Source organism: Pteropus vampyrus, unplaced genomic scaffold (genome assembly GCF_000151845.1).
Source record: "Pteropus vampyrus isolate Shadow unplaced genomic scaffold, Pvam_2.0 Scaffold80, whole genome shotgun sequence".
In the NCBI taxonomy this organism is placed as follows: domain Eukaryota; kingdom Metazoa; phylum Chordata; class Mammalia; order Chiroptera; family Pteropodidae; genus Pteropus; species Pteropus vampyrus.
In genome coordinates this window covers 731397-751635 of record NW_011888861.1, presented here as the reverse complement: position 1 = coordinate 751635, position 20239 = coordinate 731397, and the positions used below count along the sequence as shown (strand labels likewise).

General features: G+C 40.4%; 1 protein-coding gene across 5 annotated transcripts in view; it reads right to left on the bottom strand.

The window, feature by feature from the left end:
- MBOAT1 (membrane bound O-acyltransferase domain containing 1) overlaps positions 1 to 20239 on the bottom strand; it is a 116906-nt gene that overhangs the window by 89580 nt on the left and 7087 nt on the right. Inside the window, exons 1-2 of one of the 5 annotated variants that reach the window (XM_023532251.1) lie at positions 2582 to 2722; positions 1773 to 1884 (exon numbers count right to left, since the gene is read on the bottom strand). The exons of 3 other annotated variants lie outside the window; for them this stretch is intronic. The gene's annotated coding sequence lies outside the window, so the exon portion shown is untranslated. Of the gene's footprint in view, positions 1 to 1772; positions 1885 to 2581; positions 2723 to 20239 lie in introns of those variants that run through there. One more of the 5 variants, XM_023532250.1, reaches the window with a different exon arrangement.

Sequence of the window (20239 nt, the reverse complement as noted above, 5' to 3'; positions counted from 1 at the left end):
TAATGATTAACTGATTCACTTGATATAAAGTCACTGGTGATGCCACAGACAGCATAGGAAATAAATATACAGTACTGGCAGCAATATAATGGAAGGAGCTCGGCTATCCCACCATATGGCCACTCTTCCTCAAAGTTCAGCTCACCAAACATACACTGGGTATCTAGTCGTGTCAAGGACTTGCCAAGAATTTTAAAAAAACAAAAAACAAAATAAAACAATAATTTCCATCAAAGAACTGGGAAAAAGAAAGCAAAAAAAAAAATAAAACAATAATTTCCATCAAAGAACTGGGAAAAAGAAAGCACTGAATCTCTGCCTCCCTTTGGTGACCCTGCAACTGGCCTTTGCCAGACGTCTGTACCAGCCGCACATTGCCTTGTTCCCTAAGTGTCTGCGTACAGGTCACCTCCATTACTAGACTGTATTTTCCTTGACGAGAGAAACCCTCCCAGCTATGCATGGCCCAGAAAGTAAACAATTCTTGGGTTCTTTTCAACAAACCTCTGAGGTAGGATGGTGTACTCCGACCTGCTTTAATTCCCCCCTCATTCCTTTTTCCAACCACTTCCAATACCGTTGCTCTTACCTCTTGCCATTTTCATATGTTCCCCAAGTTCCTGCCCATCTTTCCCCACACTGGCCCTACCATTTTCCATCTTTTGCTCATCCTGCCGCTTCCCGAGGCCTCCCCACTGTGGACTCTAAGATAGGCCTCATGGCCAGCTAACTTCTTTCTTGCTTCAATAAACACACGTGGCCCTTGGATCGCTGACACCCCACTCTCTGACCCTCAAAGAATCAACTGCTTTGATTTTTTGCTGACTAAACTCAAGGGTTGTCTGCTTAGTGAATCTGCCAACAAAATTTCACTTTGAACTGCCCTTAACATTATTTGAATTTCTGGCCTTTAAATATGACACTCACTCTCCTTTTTACCACTTAATGAATACCAACTATTTGTTACTCTTCTTTTAATTTAAAAACATACCATCATCCATGGACAAGTGAATTAATGAAAACTCATTTCATCAGTGACATCTCTTATGTAAACTTGTAATACGTTTTCAAATTGGAGGTACATAAAGCCTTAATTAGAACTTAAAATTTAAGAATTAAAGAAAGTTAAATGATCAGAGAACAGTTTAACGAGACATATAGTTAAAATAGAAATAGTAGCAAATGATTACCTAGAACCAATCGGTTTTAGGCAGTGCTAACAACAGGCTAAAAATAGAAACCAGATGCTTTAATCTTCTCAGCTGCCAAAGTACTTGCCTGTTGAGGGCATTTCTTGTCTGGGTGGCTGCAATGTGGAGTGATGAATTATAAATGACACTCTGGCCACAAAAGAGGCCACATTGGCCACTGAGATGGTGACACCTCCACCAAGTACCACCACAAGACAAGGGTGGTCAGAGCCACTCAGTAAGGGTTAGAACCATCTCAGGGGGAGGAAGCACTACATCCTGGGCCACTTCAATGCCTGCTGTGACTTCCTTTTTCTTCTCCTTTTTAAAATTTCTTGTCTTCCCCCTTCTTATTACCATCACTCTTCTGCCCTCTCCTTCATCCCGCTGCCACTTTATTCTATTTTTCCCTGCTGGCCTTTTCTCTCCGTCCAGTTTTCTTCTCTCTTGAACTCTAAAGTGGATGAAAAGTAGTCACTTAAATTTATTCAGTTAAATAAGTATTCCCAGAAAGCCTGAGTTCAGGCATGTGTTACAGGAAATATATGGACAAAAACAACAGGCACTTTGGTGCCCACCCACCTTGTAGAGAAAGGGGTGAAGCAAGCACAACAGGCTGCTAAACACGGGGCATCCTCGGTCCTCACATGCGAGAGACAGGAACTCATGGGCATCCAGAGGAGAGAGCTCACGGCTGTATGGGGACCACATGATAAAGGATCATCCTAGATGGAAACTGTGCTTCCTCTATGGAGCATAACTAAGGTCTGTATATTTATGATCTAGTACCTCAGATGACAGAGAGTATTTTACACCTACAGTAAACTTAAGGAAGGGACAGCAGCACACACATTTTCTCATAGGCGGCCTGGGCTTTGGAGCCAGGGGAACTTGGGTTTATGTTCCTTCTCTCCTACACAGATCTGGATGACCCTGGACAAATTACTCAAATTCCTCAGTTATAAAGTGGGAGCACAGTGCCCACTTCCAAAGTTGTTAGGAGAATTTGAGTAATGCCTGGTTACTCAAACAAAAGGTTACTCAAACTTAACAAGCTATTAACCTTTCCTCCTGGATCCACATAGTCAAGGACTTCTCATCTCTGGAACATTGGGAAGAAACTCTCCTCCATGTTCTCTCCCTCCTCACTCAGTCTGCCCGATTACAGCTATGACTGACATCGGAATGACCCTTCCTTCCTCCAGAGGAAGGGAGCAACGTGTTGCGGGTCCAAAATACGGCCTTCTCTCCTGACATGCCTGCCCAAAGGCTGCTGGGTCTCTCCCGCCCCTCCCCCCACAAGGGGCAACCCTGGAGGCAGCACTGTGAGGCTGCTCCGCCTCCCACAGCTAGATATAAATCAGCTCAATTCAGGTGGCAGGAGCTCCTACCTTAGCCCCGGGTCCAAATCGCCATCTCTGTTTTTAGCTTTCCCAGTATCAGAGCTCACATCTGGAACCCTAGCTGAGACCAGTGCATATTTCTCAATTGATTCACTCACTGAGTCATAGGAGGGAATGAAAATGGAGCCCTCAAACTCTGACAGTTATTATTATAACTATGAAAAATGATGGAGAATTTTCCACTGATTGAGGAAAATTCAGAAAACACAATGGAAAGGATTGGTATTACATTTATAAAAAGAACAAGTTGACATACAGTGCTCTTCAGACATTAAAACTCCTCACCTTCTCTCTCATTCTTCTCCAGAGAGGCGAGGCTATGACTAGGACCAAAGGAAATTCCCTGTCCTGGGCTCTCTTTTGTTCCTCTCTCACTCAAGGTACATGGTAGGCTACCCTGTCCTCAAGGCTGGAAGGTGACTAAAATAAACTGTAATCTAATCCATGGCACTATGATCTACCTGGAAAAGATGTCTTAACAGAAAAGGGGGGATCCGCAAGGATTCTATTAAAGAAAAAAAAAAAAGAAAAGTTGACAATGTGAGCACCCAATCTAAAGATGAACGGGTGCCACAACCAGTTGACCCAGGTACAGCCAGCTGTATGATGCAACGAGGTCCATCTGACCAGCATCGTTCAATCACCGTGACCATGACGCCCACCCAGCTGACTCCCTTTACTTCCGATTAGACTTTGAATTAGCAGGGAAAGTCTCCTTTATGATATATAAATGGAATGACTACCCAACAATAGTATTTCCATCCTGCCTATCAGTTGTATTAGTCACAGTGAATGAATAAAGTGACATTCTGTTTGGTTGGGGTCCATTCCTGAGCCCCATCCAGTGGAAGTCCACTGACAAAAATCAAGACTCCAGACTAATCAGCAAAGCTAAGAACAGGACCCTGAACAGTTGCGACTCTACCAAGTTATTGCTGTCAACAAGGCCCTGCCCAAAAGGCTTACCACCCAGCTCCAAAATCTTTGACGTCACTTCCCCTTAGGTTGAACAGTATCTTAGCAATCCAGGGATCTCAAGCCAGTAACTCACAGAAAGATAGGCAGGAAGAAGCAGAGATCCAGTGTCAGGCCCACTCACAAAGGGAGTACATGGGAGAACATGCAAATGCTGGTGCTGCTGAGGAAATCCAGCCTGGCTGGCAAAGCCAGCTCCGATGATCACAGTGTCCCTGGCCACTGAGCAGATGGTGAGGGTGGGGGACAGGAGGAGGACAGGACATGGTCTGTGGTGATGCCATTGACAACAGATGGGGAAAGAATAGTTGATGACAACCTGGAGTAGGATAGACCATACTGGAAGCCCACACTGACAGGCAAGTGGACAAGGGTGAGCAATTACCCTTGGAGAGTAGGACCCCAATCACTAAGCAATGGCTGAGAGGCCTCAATCTCTGGAAGGAGGACTAGCCCCTGTGTGTCTAGAAACACCCCAAATTTTCTGATAAACAATCGTCTGTACTTCCTCAAACCATCTTCCACTGAATGAACTAAGGAGAACACAATCCAGTCATGTATCTTCCAGGCTTAAAGCCCTTCAGCTCTACCCCCACCCCCTACCTATCACCCTTCTCTCAGAAACTGGCTCCTCATTCCCACACCTGGACACACATACACACTGGCCTAGGCATCTGCCCCGTGTGACCACTGTTCCACCTATACATTTTATTTGCCACACATTAATTGCAATTATTTTGCATGTGTACGTGTGTCTGCATTCTAAGTTTGAGTTCTCTGTATGCAGGGAACGAGTTTTACTCATCTTTGTAAGCCTAGCACCCAGAACAGTGCCCAACGCATGATAATAAAAATTAACTTTATTCTCTATGATCCAAGCATTCTATAGTTTTTCATTTCATCCTCTTAACAAACCTATGAGGCAAGTATTATTATCTCCACTTAACAGATGAAAAGACTAAAACTCAGAGTTAGTGACTTGTCCAAGGCCTTGCAGGTATTTAACACCAGCTCTGCCTGACTGTCTGCGTGTAAGTACTGCTTCGCATGAATAGACCACCGGAAGGATGGAAATGGGGGTAAGAGGGCTGGAATTTGCTGAAAGTTTCAGTTATGTCTTTATCTGCAGGTATTCCATCTTTTTTGTCCCCCTGGAAACAAGGCTGGGACTTTTCAATGTGATTGTGGGCATTTCCACACATCCTAAAAATTTTCTTTCCAGCTTTATTGAGATACAATTGACCTATAAACATTTGTGTAAGTTTAAGGTTACAATGTGGTGATTTGATAGGCATATATGTTGTGAAATGATTATCACAACAGGGTTAACATATCCATCACCTCCTATAGTTAACTTTATTTTTTGTGTTCATACATAAGATCTACTCTCAGCAACTTTCAAGTATATAACATAGTATTGCTAACTAAGTCATCATGCTGTACATTAGATTCCCAGAGCTTATTTATTCTATAACTCGAAGTTTCTACCATCTGACCAACATCTCCCCATCCCTCCCCTCCCCCCAACACACACACCCTAGTAACCAACATTCTACTTTTCATTTCTGAGTTTGGCTTTTCTAGAATCCACATATAAGTGAGATCATATCGTATCGTGTTTCTCTATCCAACTTATTACACTCAGGATAATACTCCCAAGGTTCATTTGCATTGTCACAAATGGCAGGATATCTTTTTTATTCCGGCTGAATAATATCCCACTGTGTGTGTGTCTGTGTGTGTGTCTCATATTTTCTATATCTACTCTCCATCAAAGAGCATAAACACTCTATTGTGTGAAGGTTTGAGGTTTGAACATCCTTTAGGGACTTGAATAACACTGCAATGAACATGGGGGTGTAGACATCTCTTGGAGACAGTGATTTGATTCAGTGTGTGTGTGTGTGTGTGTGTGTGTGTGTAGTGGAATTGCTGAATCATATGGTAGTTCTGATTTTAGTTTGAGAGGAAACTCCACGTCAGTTTCCATAATGACTGTACCAACAAGTAGTCCACTTTCAACAATGTTCCTGACATACCCATTTCCTGTGTCCTCTCTCTCTAGGTCCAAGCACTTAAAAACTCATGTGTCTTGCATTTCATCACACTTCCTAAAGCCCAGGGTGAAGAAATGAGAAACAGAAATAGAAGTGATAGTGTGACCCTGTGTAATGGGTAAGAACTTGCTGTTTGAATCAAGTTTATTGGGCAAGTCTTCCCTGAGGGTTTCTGGGTCTAAATGTGGAGAGTCAAGAAGATCAGCCTGAAATGCCATTTCTTTGGAGCAGAGCCCTAGGGAGCCTTTGAAGAAGAAGCACAAATAGAATATTCTATCAAAGGCACACCTTGAACAAGTAAAAGGGCAAAAACTATATGGGTGTCTGGGGCTTAGGAAAACCACATGAGAAAGAAAATATCTACTTCTGAAAGTAAATAAATTAACCAGAAATTCAGAAGAAAAACCACAGAGCCTTGGGTCAATCCCAATGATCAATTTCTAGTTAATTTAACACGTTCCAAACTCTGACATGTGGAAAGCAAAGCATAAGCCAGTCAGCTTTAGGCAAAACCTGCAGCCTGTAAATACAATCATAAAACTATTTACCGAGTTGGCTGGAAACATTTATTTCAAACATCTTCAGGATAAAAATAACCTTCTATGTTTATTCCTCTAAAACATATTTGACTACCACAACTTGCTCATTCAGATATTAATATTAAATCCTCTTGAGGACATGAGAGAAGATTCCTAGGCTGCCTAAGATGTTTAAACAACAACAGTGGCAACTCCGTTTGTTCTAACCATTTAATTCTAAAGTCTCGCCTTCTTACCATGGCCACATTTTATTACTTCTGAAGATCTGAGCAAAGTAGCAAGCAAAGTGCCATAGTGGAAAAAGCATGGACTCTGCTGTCAGACAGCCAGTGTACCACTGGCTACCTAGGTGGCCCTGAACAAGTGATCTAATCTCGGCAAGCCTGGATCTTGTCTGTAAAATGTGAAGGGAATAAGATTGTTATGATAATTCTGAAAATTCCATAAGAAAATATGTGTAACACATCTAGCACAAGCATCTAGATGGCTCTTCCACATGTACTTAATGGGAAGTGTTCTCCAGGGCAAGTTTCTACTATGGTCGCAAAGAGCTCAGCTCCCTTTCTTCTTTCCACTTCTTCCCCTGTGAAAATAGATCTAAATTCTTAGTTTACAAATTTAAAACAATTTGTGAAACCAAGAGAAATTCAACAATATTTTCGACAAAGAAGAGAAAGAATAAAAGAGAGTCACATCACTAAGAGACTCCTGGATTAATTAATATGAAAGAGAAGTAGAATAATAATAATTTCCTTTGGTCGGGTCAAGAAAAGAAGAAACTTTCAACAGAGCAGTGGTTTTCTGCCGACGTTTAAAAGCACAATGGAAACACTCCACGGGGCATGCACAAGAGGCAGCCCTGTGAACTGGAATGGCACCCAGAGAAAAGGATTCCAGGGTGCTCAGGACATGCCTCGGTCTTCATTGGAACAACACATGGTAGGCTAAGTAAGCATGGCAAACAACAAAACACGTACCCACACAAACCAAGGCTGACTCAGTCTTGGAAATAGCAAGTAGCCTAATCTACATGAGAGACTTGAAATTCCCAAGTGAGCAAAAATTTAGATCAAGTCCCTAAAGGATGTTCAAACCTTCACACAATCCTTAGAGTATTTATGCTCTAGAAAGTCATGGTTCCTGTTAAAGACCCCCGAGCATATCCCAGGCAGCTTGTGAGGGCAGATGGAGTCTTTAGATTTTCTAAGAGTCTTAGACTGAGACTTCTTAGGAAATTCTGACTGAGAAAGATTAGGGCTGAGTCCTAGGAATCCCTATGTTGAAACAGCTGCCCAGGTGATTGTGCCAGTCACAGAGTGCTGTAAATCAAGGACACTTTGAGGCACCTTTGGTCCTTTGGACATGTTGAGCTCATCCCACCTTTTTGATCATTCTCATCTACTTGGCTCTTTCTGAAGAAAAAACACGAGTAAATTAATTTTCACATTTTCACAGGCAGTCTTCAGTTGAATGACAAACCAAAGTCAATGCTATATAGCAGGAGCACCCCACATTTCTTCCGGTCTCTACCATGAAGTGAACTGAGCCCGCCCCCATCCTTCAGGGTGGAGAGGGGACCTTCTCCAGATGTCCTCAGTTGATCAAGTGCCGGATCCCATCATCTCACATTTAATCCATTCTGTACCAAGTCTCTGTCAGATTCTTCTCCAGGGTTTTGTGATTTCTTCATTTCTGTCTTCACACATTGACAACTACCATCTATCTTTAAAAACAAAAACAAACCTCCCCATGGCCCTCCCTGCCATTGCCTCTTGTCTCTCTTCTTTGAAGTCATCAGATTTCTCTTGTGAGCTGTCTATGCTATGCCCATTTCCCCCTACCTCATTCTCTCCTACTAAACTCTGCAGTTTGCCCTCTTCACCACTTTTCTAAAACTGCCTTCTCCACCATCCCCAGAAACTATTTTTTCAAAAAATTTCAACCCCCTTCCTCCATTCAGGGCCCTGAAACATCCCAACCACCCCATTTCCATGCTCATACTCTAAATTATCTTTCTAATGCTGCCCTCTCTTTGGGCTCCTCCAAGCACACTCAACAGGGAATGTTCACCAGGGCAGTCTCTGCTCATCTCCTCCCTAAGTTCATTTCTTTTCTATCCACCCCCAAATGCAGATGATTTCCAAATCTCCATTTCCTCAACTCTCTGATCTCTCAAGTCTCATACTGCCTTCTGGGCATTTTTTTTTTTTTTTTTTTGAAATCCTGCTCAAGCAGATGTCATTATTTCATCTCCTTAGTCAACCTGTTTCTAGTTTCCCCATTCCTGTCAAAGTCCCTTTTGCCAAGATATTCAGGATGCCAAGTTTGTAAAACTCTATCTTCTCTCTCTTCTTATATGTCCTTCCGCAACTCTATTGGCTTTCAGACTGGGATGGCCCCAGACCACCTGATAGTTTGTACAAGTACTTCATACCTTTAGGTCTTGAAGTTCTTTCAAGTTTTTAAATACCAAAATACCATGTTAATTTTTAAAAAATACGGATGTGAAAATCAAAAAGTTAAAGTTTTCTTCATGCTCCCCAGTAATTTGGGTAATTGTTAAAAGGGTTAAGGCCACTGTGACTGCTAGCTACACTTTGGTATCATTCCATAACTAGATAAATAGATAGAGCATTTTTTAAATTTAAATAGGAGCATAATATACACCCTGTTCTGCAATATGCTCTTTTACTCAATATGATTTACATTTTTTAATTGATCTCATTTTCTCTAATACCTGTATATGATTCCATAGCTTGAATTTACTACAATTTAATCTAACGATTCCTCTACTGCTTAACATTTAGGGATCTTTTTATCTTTAAATGCTCATTAAGAAAGGCTGCTCCTTAAACCACTGACCTATTTGTCAGTTAATACTAAAATAACAATTGGTGTGGACTGGCTGTTGCAGGAAGCGACACCCAATGGAGGAATTTGGATGCTCAGACAAATTTGTTAGAGGAAGGAGAATTTATTGCCAGCGGAGCACGTGGGGCTTAACAACACCAAAGCATGAATTCCCCTTGGTTAGATTTCTTACAGCTTATATACCTCTGCAGTGTCCTGTGATTCCTTTGTCTGAAGTTCTACGTGCACCTCCTGACTCAGAATGGGGAGGGGGAGTTTCGGGTCGGGGCTGCAAGTGGGTAGGAATTCCAGGACCACCAGTCCTATCTATTTACAGATCGTTTCTCTTGTAGGTGTGACAAGAGTTTCCAGAAGGCCATTCAGAGATCCGTAGGATGTAGTTAATCTATAACTGAATGTATCGGTCATTTCTGTAAGCCTTTCTCTTTGCATTTCTCAGATGCCTCCTCTCCTATGGCTGTTAGATGAGGAACAGAACTCAAGGCACAGGTAGGGACATCAGGAAGGAAGAGGGTCATTGGGAATCATTACCATACAGCTTCTGCTTGAAAACCGCCAGGGATGGGGTACTCATGAGCTGCAAGGGTGACCAATTCTTTTATCTCCAAAACTCTCATCAATAAGGAACTTTATAATGGATTGAAACCTATTTCCCTAAAGTTTCTGTCTGTTGAGGACACAGCATAATTATACTCTTCAACTATCTGAAAACTATCATAGTATCTCTAAAGCTTTTCTTAAGTTAAACACTTCCTCTTCCTTCAACAATTTCTCCTTCTATACACTAGGTTCAAGGCTGCATACTTTACTGTTCACCTTCTTTCAGCTATACTTCAGTTTGCTAATGTCCCTCTTAAAAGCTGACACCCAGCACTAAACACTTGGGAAGTTGTGACTTGCCCAACACAGAGTAGACTGCTATCACCACCTACCCTTCCACAGCATCACCTGCTACGGACAGGAGAGCAAAATACATTCCCTGGCTCATTTTACCACATTGGACAAGCCAGACGGCAGATGCAAAACTGCTTTGTATTATGGTTTATTCCCAGATTTAACCAAATATTCTTGGAATCATCCCTACTTTGAGGCTGCACTTGATGCCCTTAAGCATAAAATACAAGAGTAGATAAATAGTCTAGGGTGGGAACCCAAACTTACTGGGTCCATATCCTGGCTCAACCGCTGGCCAGCCATGGGATCCTACACAAGTGTTTAAGAGTCCCAGTTTTTTTACAGGGGAATATTATTTCTTACCACGTAGGGTTGTTGTGTGGCTTAGATGATTCATATGGAGTGTTTAGTACAGTATATAGGAAGTACTCATTATAGACATTTTTATTTATAGCTCAATTAGCACTATGACCAGAAGTTGAAGGTCATATGACCAGATATACTGTCATATGATAGAATAAATAAAGACACCTATGGCCCATAACTCCTCAAGAATTAAGCTGTATTTTCCTTTTCATTGGAAGAGACAGAAAGAAGTTACATCTTTTACATACCCAACTGGCTGATTAATAAAAAAAAAAAAAAAAAAAGTCTCAATTTCTGCTACAGAAGACAGCTGATTTTTTAAAAGTGGTCCCACAGGCAAAACCACTCTGGTGGCTGTGAACACACCCAAAGTAACAACCCCAGCACTTCAGGCGATGAGAAGCAATGTTTACCTGATAAAAAGAATCATTCCTTTGCAAGGTTCTTGCACACTTCCCAGGTACACTAAACTTACTTGCAATTCAGCTTAGATCTCCATCCTCCCATTTCACTACAGTCAGTAAAAGTTTTCTTTCATTCTGTGTCCATGCCTTTACTTACTGTCTTCTTCTACTGTCTTTTCCTGAAGTATCCTACCTAACTCCCTTCATCCCCTAGCATCTCCAAAGTCAGAGTTTTTTCTTTCTCTTCACCATATGCTAACTGAAAACCCAACTTCCCCTCTACAAACCACCCACACCCACCCGATTGCTCAAGTATCCATTCATTATGGTAGTCCCAAGAACATGTTTAAACCCAAGATGTTTCAATGGAGTAAGACAGTTGCTCGGCTTAGACCACTAGAAAGTAAACTTCTGCAAGACAGAAAATGCACATTGCTTAAGTTCAGCACTATAACAATGAAGCCCTTTTCCCAATCGGCTTCAAAAATGTGATGGGGCTGACGATGAGGAAATAATAGCAAACAATATCTACATGTTTACTAAATAGTTTACTAAAATCTCCCCCATGGATCACCTACCTCATTTGATATTCACAACTACCACTTAACATAGGTATTTATTATCTCACTTTATAAATAAGGAATCAGGCTCGGAAAGTTTAAATAGCTTGTCCAAGGTCACACAGATAATAAACACTGGCTCTAAGCCTAGAACCCCGCTTTTCTCAATCCTATTCCAGAATTCTTCCCAGAGTGAGTTCACAGGACAGATCTCAGAAGGAAACCCAATGTCAATTACACAGCCTGGGTCTGAAATTTGGTCTACTTTAAAAGTATACGGCTAGTGCTCCAGCATTCCTTACAAGCAGATTTTTTCATGGATTCTTATGGATTACACAACATGCACTTAGAATTGTTCTGTTAAGTGGAGAATTGAAAGGCAGAATAGCATTTCCAAAGGTCAAAACTTAATGAGGAAATATCTCAGTGCACAGTGGTAAATGAATGGAGGGGGGTGGTTCTACTGTTCGATGTTATGGGGAGAGAAATATCTAACTTATTAAACAACTATTCATTCATGAAAATTACCTGATGAAGAGCCTGAGGATTCAGGGTGAACCAAAAGTCTTTTACAATTTTACTGAAAGTGACTTAGATGCATGCAAAAATTTTAATAAATCAAACTTCCGAGCAAAAAGTAAATTCTAAAGCATGAACACATACTAGTGTAATTATATGTTTTCTTTCCATTCCTCTGACTAGAAATTTCTCTAAAAACATACTCATCCCAACGTCCATTTCTGACAATATGGTAGGCTCGAGCTCCACAGATACAGCACAACTAATGATCCTAGATGAAAATTAAAAGGCGTCAGTTTTTAAGTAAACTTTACTTTTTAAAAGTTTTAGATTTACAGAAAAATTGCAAAGATAGTAGAGTCCTCATATAGTCCACAGTTTCCTCTTACATCTCATCGTTCATTTGCCACAGTTAATGAACCAGTGTTGATACACCAGTATTAATTAAAGCCCATACTTTTTTCAGATTTCCTTAGTTTTTACCTAACGCCCTTTTTCTGTTCCGAGATCCCATCCAGGATACCATCTTACATTTAGTTGTCATGTCTCCTTAGGCTCCTGTTGGTTACGACGTTTTCTTAGACTTTACTTATTTTGATGACCTTGAGAATTTTGAGAAGTACTGGTCAGATATTCTGTGTATACTCTCTCACTGGGATTTGTCTGATGCTTTTTCAAAATTAGACAGAGATTACAGGTTTGGAGGAGGAAGATCACAGAAGTGTCCTTTTCACCACATTGTATTAAGGGTAATACACTATCAATATAATTTTCGCTGTTGATGTTGACCTTGATCATTTGACTGAGGTCATATTTGTTAGATTCCTCCACTGTCGTTACTCTCCCCACCTTCCCTTTTCTACACTGTCCTCTTTGGAAGGAAGTCTTGAACGCACAGCTCACATTTAAGGAATGGAGAGTTATGGTTTGCCTCCTTGAAGGAGGAGTATCTACATGAATTATTTGGAATTCTTGTACAGGTAGATTTGTCTATATTTCTCCATTTATTTACTTATTCAATTACTTATTTATAATAGTGTGAACTCATGGATGTTATTTTATACCCTGGCTTATAATCTAATACTTTTATAATCTATAGACTATAAATCTATAATTTATACTTCTTTAATCTATACTTCTATAATCTAACACTATTTTAATGCTCAAATTGTTCCAGCTCTGGCCATTGGAAGCTCTTTCACTTGGCTCCTATGTCCATTTGACACACTCTCATTATTATGAGTTGCTGTTCTTATTTTTGTTTTTGTACTTCTTTACTTTCTGGAACTACAAAATACTGCAGGCTCATTTTTGTATATTTCCTGCCCCTGTCCCAGAATCAGCCATTTCTCCAAGGGGCCTTAGAAACTTTTATTGGAGAAAGGTATAAGAAACCAAGATCTAAATGTAGGTGAATTCATTACTAATGGAATGTCACTCCTTATAGACCCTCTCAGCTGACAGAGCAAGGAATTATACGTGTGTATATTAATCCTTGAATATACACATATCTATAAATACTCCCACATGTAATCACCTATATCTATATAAGATAAACGTGAGTTTATATTGATATGCTTGATTATTTTCATGTATATCTAAACTGTTGGAAAAGTAAGAAAATTTCTCAGAAGTTAGAAATGCAAGAAAGCAGAAATCAGAGATGCAAGCGCCCCGGAGCTGGTATTTGCCCTGGGACATACGCCCATCCAGGTAGACTAGAACTTGGGCAATAGATACAAAACAGGCCGGGAAAAGGAGAGGTATAAGGAAGAATTAGAGGCTGTGTGTAAAGCTAAGACGTGTCTTGAAGCCAGGACCCCTTCTAAACTTCTGAAAGGCATCACCTCACTAGGGAAAAAGGCCCTCCCCACAGACAGAGACAGTGGGATATGTGTTTACATGGCCCTTGGCTCTGGGAAGAGAGACAAAATGTACAAAGACTCCCCTGAGAATGAGAGTTTGGAGGCCTGCGTTCACATGCCCTGTATGGCCAAAACACAGGGGGGAAAAATACAAAGCAGAAAATGCAATTTCAGCAAGCCTGGTTGAGAGTACAAGTGCCCCAGCAGGAGGAAAGGCAAACTCTCTCTAAAGACTTGTGCTTTAAATCCAGGTCTCTAAATATTCCCACAGATAAAGTACAACGGCATGAAAATTACCAAAGAGAAAATAGATTAGTTGTTGCCAGGTCTGGGGGCAGGGGGAGAAGGAGGCAGGTGGGATTTGAGGAGAAGTGGGAACTACTAATAGTCCAAGGTTTCTTTCAGGGGGGACAAAAATATTCTGGAGTTAGTGTGTGACAACCTTGTAGATATCCTAAAAAAACACTAAATTGTACACTTTAGATGGGTGAATTGTAAGGTACGGGATCCTAAAATAGAAAGAGAACATTAATAGGAAAATTGGTGAAATACAAAAAGTCTGCAATTTATTTAATAGCTAAATATCGGTGTTGATTTTTAGTTTTAGTGTTGACAAATACACCATGGTAAGATGTTGACATCGGGGGAAACTGGGTGAGGCATGTATAACTACTCTTAATACTATCATTACAACTTTTCTGTAAATCTTAAATTATTCCAAAATAAAAGGGTTTTTTTTTTTTCTTAATTATCAAAGAATGTGACCTATCTATTATGAAACAAAAGGCAGTCTTTAAAAGATGTGTAAGTTGTTTCTGAAAATGCTGGGGAGACCCTTGGTATTTTCACTTGCACTAAGGAGGGCTAATTACAAAATAACACAACAAAGGAACTTTCCAGGACCCTCGAGTTCAAGGCCTTCTTCAGGAAATGAGATGTATCGGCTGCTACCTCATTTATGGTTACCTAACCAGCATTTTACGGTACTCATTGCTGGCTACATCTTTAGTCAACTCTTTTATTCAAGTGCATTTACTTTTGTTTAGCAATCTACAGTGTAGCTGCTCTTATAACCATTTTTCTTGTTCTTTTTTAACTTCTCCAATTTTTCTAGAAACTGGCAACAGAGAATCAAATCTAGACACATATTACTCTAATAAATGTTTGACGGTTGCTAAGTACACAAGAGATAGCTTTCCAGCCCTCACAGAAACTCATAAGTGGCTAATTTCTAAATCATTTTACAATCCTCTACCTGCCTTCAAATTCTCTCTGCAATTTCAATTAGCTAAGACGCACAGTTGTAATTCATTATGCGTTACTTTGATGAAATAGAGCCCCACCTTAAATCTTGATGAGATGATTTTTTTTTTAGTTTACAGCTTCATTCTGCCCTTCTTCTAAACTAAGATAACAGAACTGGCCATCAGATAAAGATATATAAAAAGACATTCTAAATACTTCAGTAGAAAGATAAAAAACACATAAGTCAACTTATCTTTTGAAACTCAATAAAGCTAACTAACTATAAAACTGAGGTAAATGTTAACTCGATATGGCTGAGATTACAAAAATAAATGTTATAATAGTCTTATACTATTATACCTTTTTTGTAAACTCCACCTCCAGGCCCCAAAGATTAAAAGAAAAAAAACCATTTTGTCTTTCTCTCAACATTTGTATAAAATGGCTCTCTGAATACAATTTCATATAAATGTTGATTTGCTTCCCTTTTGCTAAATAGCCTGCAGGCAAGTTAACACATTGTTTGGAGAAAAATGGGCAATTATCTTTTACAGAAAGGAATAAAAACACCTCAACAACCCTAGTAGACAAGAAATAGAAGCTCTTCTCTATGTGGTCTTTTTTCCAGAATAAAGCACCCAAATTCTGATCTTACTCCAATAAGGAGGGGGGTGAAAGAAGAGAGAAGATTCCAGAGCCCCGAAGATAAAATCACTTCAGACAACAAGCAGCAAATGCACACATTTCATTGGAAAAAAAAACAAGAAAGTAAAATCAGACACAACCCTTTTAGCTATGAAAAGTGGAAAGGAGTCATGGTTTCTGGGCTTTCCCCTCAAACGGTGTTTCTTTACAATCAAAAATCAAACCTTCTTTGCTGCTTAGAATCACAGAATTTTAGAGCCAAATAAGTCTGAAAGAGCATCTTTTCCACCAGATGTGGACACCAAGAATTCTGGAGACCAAGCTAGTTAGAGGCAGAGCTACTTTCACCCCTGAGACAGAGGGGACGTGGGAATCTTTAATGTCTTCATGCCTAAGCCAGAGCGTACTTCTCTTCATCAGAGGGGAAACTGGGAACAAACCCCAGTCTATGCCTCCCAGAGCTCAGTGCTAACCCCCCCATATATGCCATGGTGACACCCCCTGCCCTCTGTATTCCTGGGGAATGTGAACAGAGGAGGCGGTGCCATCATAGGAAGACCCCTTTCCAGTCCCCCAACCCACCACCAGCAGCATTTTCAGCTTTCGCTAAATGACAAGGCAGTTCCTAGAAGCACAGAAAGAGAGCTCCCAGGAAAGGCAGAGAGGAAGTCAAATGTCACAAGAGCTCTGTGCAGATATGAATCAATCCCTAAGAGACGCTGTTAAGTTTACCAAAAAAAAAAAAGGCGAGGAGTAGAACCACACACTATCACTCGTGTTACAAAAAAGACAAAACAATTCTGTTTGCATGTGTGCATAGCCTATTGCTAAAAGGATGCCATTGGATTCCACTGAGGAGGGGATATGGGCATCGGGGAGAAAGTGGAGGAAGAGACTGGCCTTTCATTATATCCCCTTTTCTGTCCCCTTTTCTGTCTTGTGATTTTGATTCTAAGTAAATAAGCTACTTGTCAGAAAAAAATAATCTTTTAAATTGTATTTATACAAAATAAAAACCAAAAATTTTAATTTTTTTAAATTTTAAATTAAAATAGGTAAATAAAAATTTTAAATAAATAAAATAAAATAAAAACAAAGACAGAGCAAAAATAACACCAGGAGAAAAAAGTCTTTGGAACAAACCTGTCTCAACCCAGTGACACTCACAGTTAAACCACTTCAAGAAATTTCACAAAATGACTTTTGAATTTAGCAACTTCCTGTATGCCTTAGCAACCTTTTGCTGTGTACTTTGGTTGACTGTTTCGAATTGGAGATACAGAACGATGAATGAGACAAAAGGGAAAGGTGTGGAGGTAATAAAACAAACCACCGCCTTTTTAAATTACTTGTTTGAAATAAGAATTTAGAACCACCTGAACCAAAACTTTTCAAATGTACCCTTGCTCTTTTTCAACTCGACTAGAACCTGAGCTCTGTGTTGTTATTATGGTAAATAAACCTGAGAATGGAATATTTGTAATGGTATGATGGCTGGGAAATTCCAGCTCTATGGGCCCAGATATCTTTATTCAACACTAAAACTGCCTTAATGTTACTGTGAACTTTCAAAACCATTACCGCAAAATCAGATCAGTGGTAACTCATAAAAGACTAACCACTGATATTTTTAAAAAGTTATAAGCAGAGCTCCACTAGTACAAAGTCGGTAAATGCTTCACCAAGTACACAGTTTCTGGATAACTAAAACACACATTACAAATGGGTTAATGTATAAATGAGTTCATCTGTGGTAGATGGTGACGTTTCTTAAGCCCAAAGGGATAGCAGTTTTTTAATAAAGCATATGTTTAATTAGTATAAACTACTTGAAGTTACTTTCCCAACTGATTACTCTCCAGCCTTGTGCTATTCTGGCAAAACTACCAGAAATTGTTATTAAGACTGAAGCAAGTTTTCCCTTTATCTTGTATACTAAAAGGGTTGACTTACTTAAAACAGAAAGCTTCTGAAAATCATGCAACCAAACACTGTTATTAAATTACACATTCTGAATTTTTTTAACAAGTTGCTGCTACAAAATATATTTCCAGAATGTATCTCCTTAAATATAATCTTTTCATGAAATTTTCTTCATAAGTGCAATTTGGAGGCCCTGCTGCACAGTACTCAGGAGGGCTTGGATACATGGCACCTTGTATATGTGTTGACTTTCAACTGCTAAAAGAAATTTCTGCATGTTGTTCACATAAACCTGAGACAATTGGTCCAAAAATGATATTAATATCTGCACTTATAACCGCATGTGATGAATACATCAACTCCACATAATAAAAATGGGAATGGGTTAATATTTAAACAACACAAGATTAACATTTAGCTATCAGAAATTGGACAATTAACTTTCAAATCAGAAATTAGAACTATTCAATCTGTAATGCAAGTTCCATAATAAACAGGTCTAACCAGTTAGTAAAAAGAACTGTCTCCCAATTTTATCTTAATTTAGTCATTCATTTCAACGCAAGAATGTAAATTAAATTCCATTTCAATCCAACAAACATTAATTTAGTTCCTACTTCGTACTAAACATACAAACATAACTCAAATTCATCCTTAGTCACTACCCACAAAGAATGTTCATCTCTTCTCCAGTCTCAGTACCTTTGTTCAAACAGCTTCCTCTTCCTGGAATATTCTGCCTGTCCTGCCTGGCCCCACCCCAGCACTTTCCCCTTCTCCTTCTAAAGCAGCAGCTCCCAGGAAGTCTTCCCAGCACCCTCCCAGGACAGGCCCACAGGTGCTGAGGCCCTGTGTCCTCAGACAATGGCATGTGCACATGTCCACAGGCGCATCGAGCATGTATAATACCAGGTTTACAGGTAATACGATAGTTAATCAGTGCTTACAGGTTTATCTCCCAGAAGGTACAGATCCTCATTAATCTCTGTATCCCCATTCTAGCTCAATATTTGGCATACAGTGTTCAATAAGCAAATACAGTCATACACCATGTACCAATGAGGACCCATTCTGAGAAACGCATTGTTAGGTGATTTCTCCGTTGTGCGAACATCGTAGAGTGCACTTACACAACCCTAGACTATGTGGTATAGCCTAGTGCTCTTAGGCTACAAGTCTGTACAGCACGTTACTGTACAGCACGAGGTTGAATCAAGCACAAGAAAAATGATGCACTCAAGAGATATGATAAACACAATGTGGATGAGGCATACCGTTCTACAGCAAGCTTTTTCTTTACAAGTAGAAAAGTACACTCTAAAGTAACAATAAGTGCAGTATATTAAATACATAAACCAGTTAACACTGTAGTTTATTATCATTATCAAACAGTATGTACTGTATATAATTGTACGTGCTGTACTTGTATATGACTGGCATCGCAGTAGGTTTCTTTATTCTGGAATCACAACACGTGAGTAATACATTACACTATGACATTACAATGGCTACAAAGTCACTAGGAGATAGGAATTTGGGGGCTCCATTATAATCTTATAAGACCACGGCTGTTGACACCAAAACCTCAGTATGTGGCACATGACTGTAGATGAGATAATGTATGCAGTGTAGCTGTCTGAGTGCCTGATAGCATAAGCATTCAATACATAGAAGTTTGGGTATCAATAAACCAAACAGGTAAACTGAGGCCAAGTTGTGAAGGGCACCTCTTGCTCCACAACAGGAAGGCTAAAGCTACAGGACCCGCTAGGCTTCTTCTTGAAATGCCAGGAAGTATAGGGCTACACTTCCACTTTCTCTGCCCTCCCTTCAATTACTGCCAAATCAAGCCACCAGATCGTGACACCAGGGAGCACTTTCCAGACGGGCTGGAATCATCCAGGGTCTACTAGAATGGAGACTGCTCATCCTCTTGTTCTCTGTGCACGAGTCTTACAGAGCTGGCCTAAGGGATGGTCCCCAACTCCACCAGCCCTTTCCTCTCAATTCTGTGGAATTTTGGGTTTATACCTCACAGTGTTGTCCTCAACACATCTTACCCTTCGATGTTGTGTGGCCCCAGGAAAGACCAAAATGCCTGTGGCCTTATCAGATCTCTGCGACCCCAGGGGATGCACCCCTACCTGCCTAGAACCCTCCCACTCATCCTAGACTCTCAGGGCCAGCATGCCAGGTCCACTTCTCAACTTGCAGCCATGTGCGGCTCCTGACTTTCTACTCCTCCATGCTGACTCATCTTCCCACTGCTGACCTTCTCTAAGCCCTCCCACTGCTGCACTCAAAAACATCAGAGCCTTCCCAACTCTCTCCTTTCATTCTTAGCTTAGTAAGAGAACTGTTGGCCTCTAGGCATTTTCTTTCACATTTTATCATTCAGCAGGGGGCAGGGCAAGTAGAGAGAAGAAAGTCACTGCTTTTTCCGACTCCCCATTGCTGCTTTGGAACATGTTTCTTCCACCATCCTTATATAAAACCTTCCCTCCTTCCTGATTCTACCCAGACTCCTTACATTGAGATGCTGCCTGCAGAGCAGCTGGCTGTGTGCCTCCTAGCGGGTCACACCCTCTCTGGTCCTTCACATTGTCAGAATCTACCAACTACACCGGCCTAGAGAGCTTAGGTACCACACAATTTTTTTCTCTGTCACCTCACATCCTCAAATTCAACGGGGAAGCTTCACTGTTTAGGAGAACAGTCTATCAAACCTCCAGTTCCTTGGCTTGCTAAACCAAACTGACTTTCATCCCAACTCCCATAGCCAA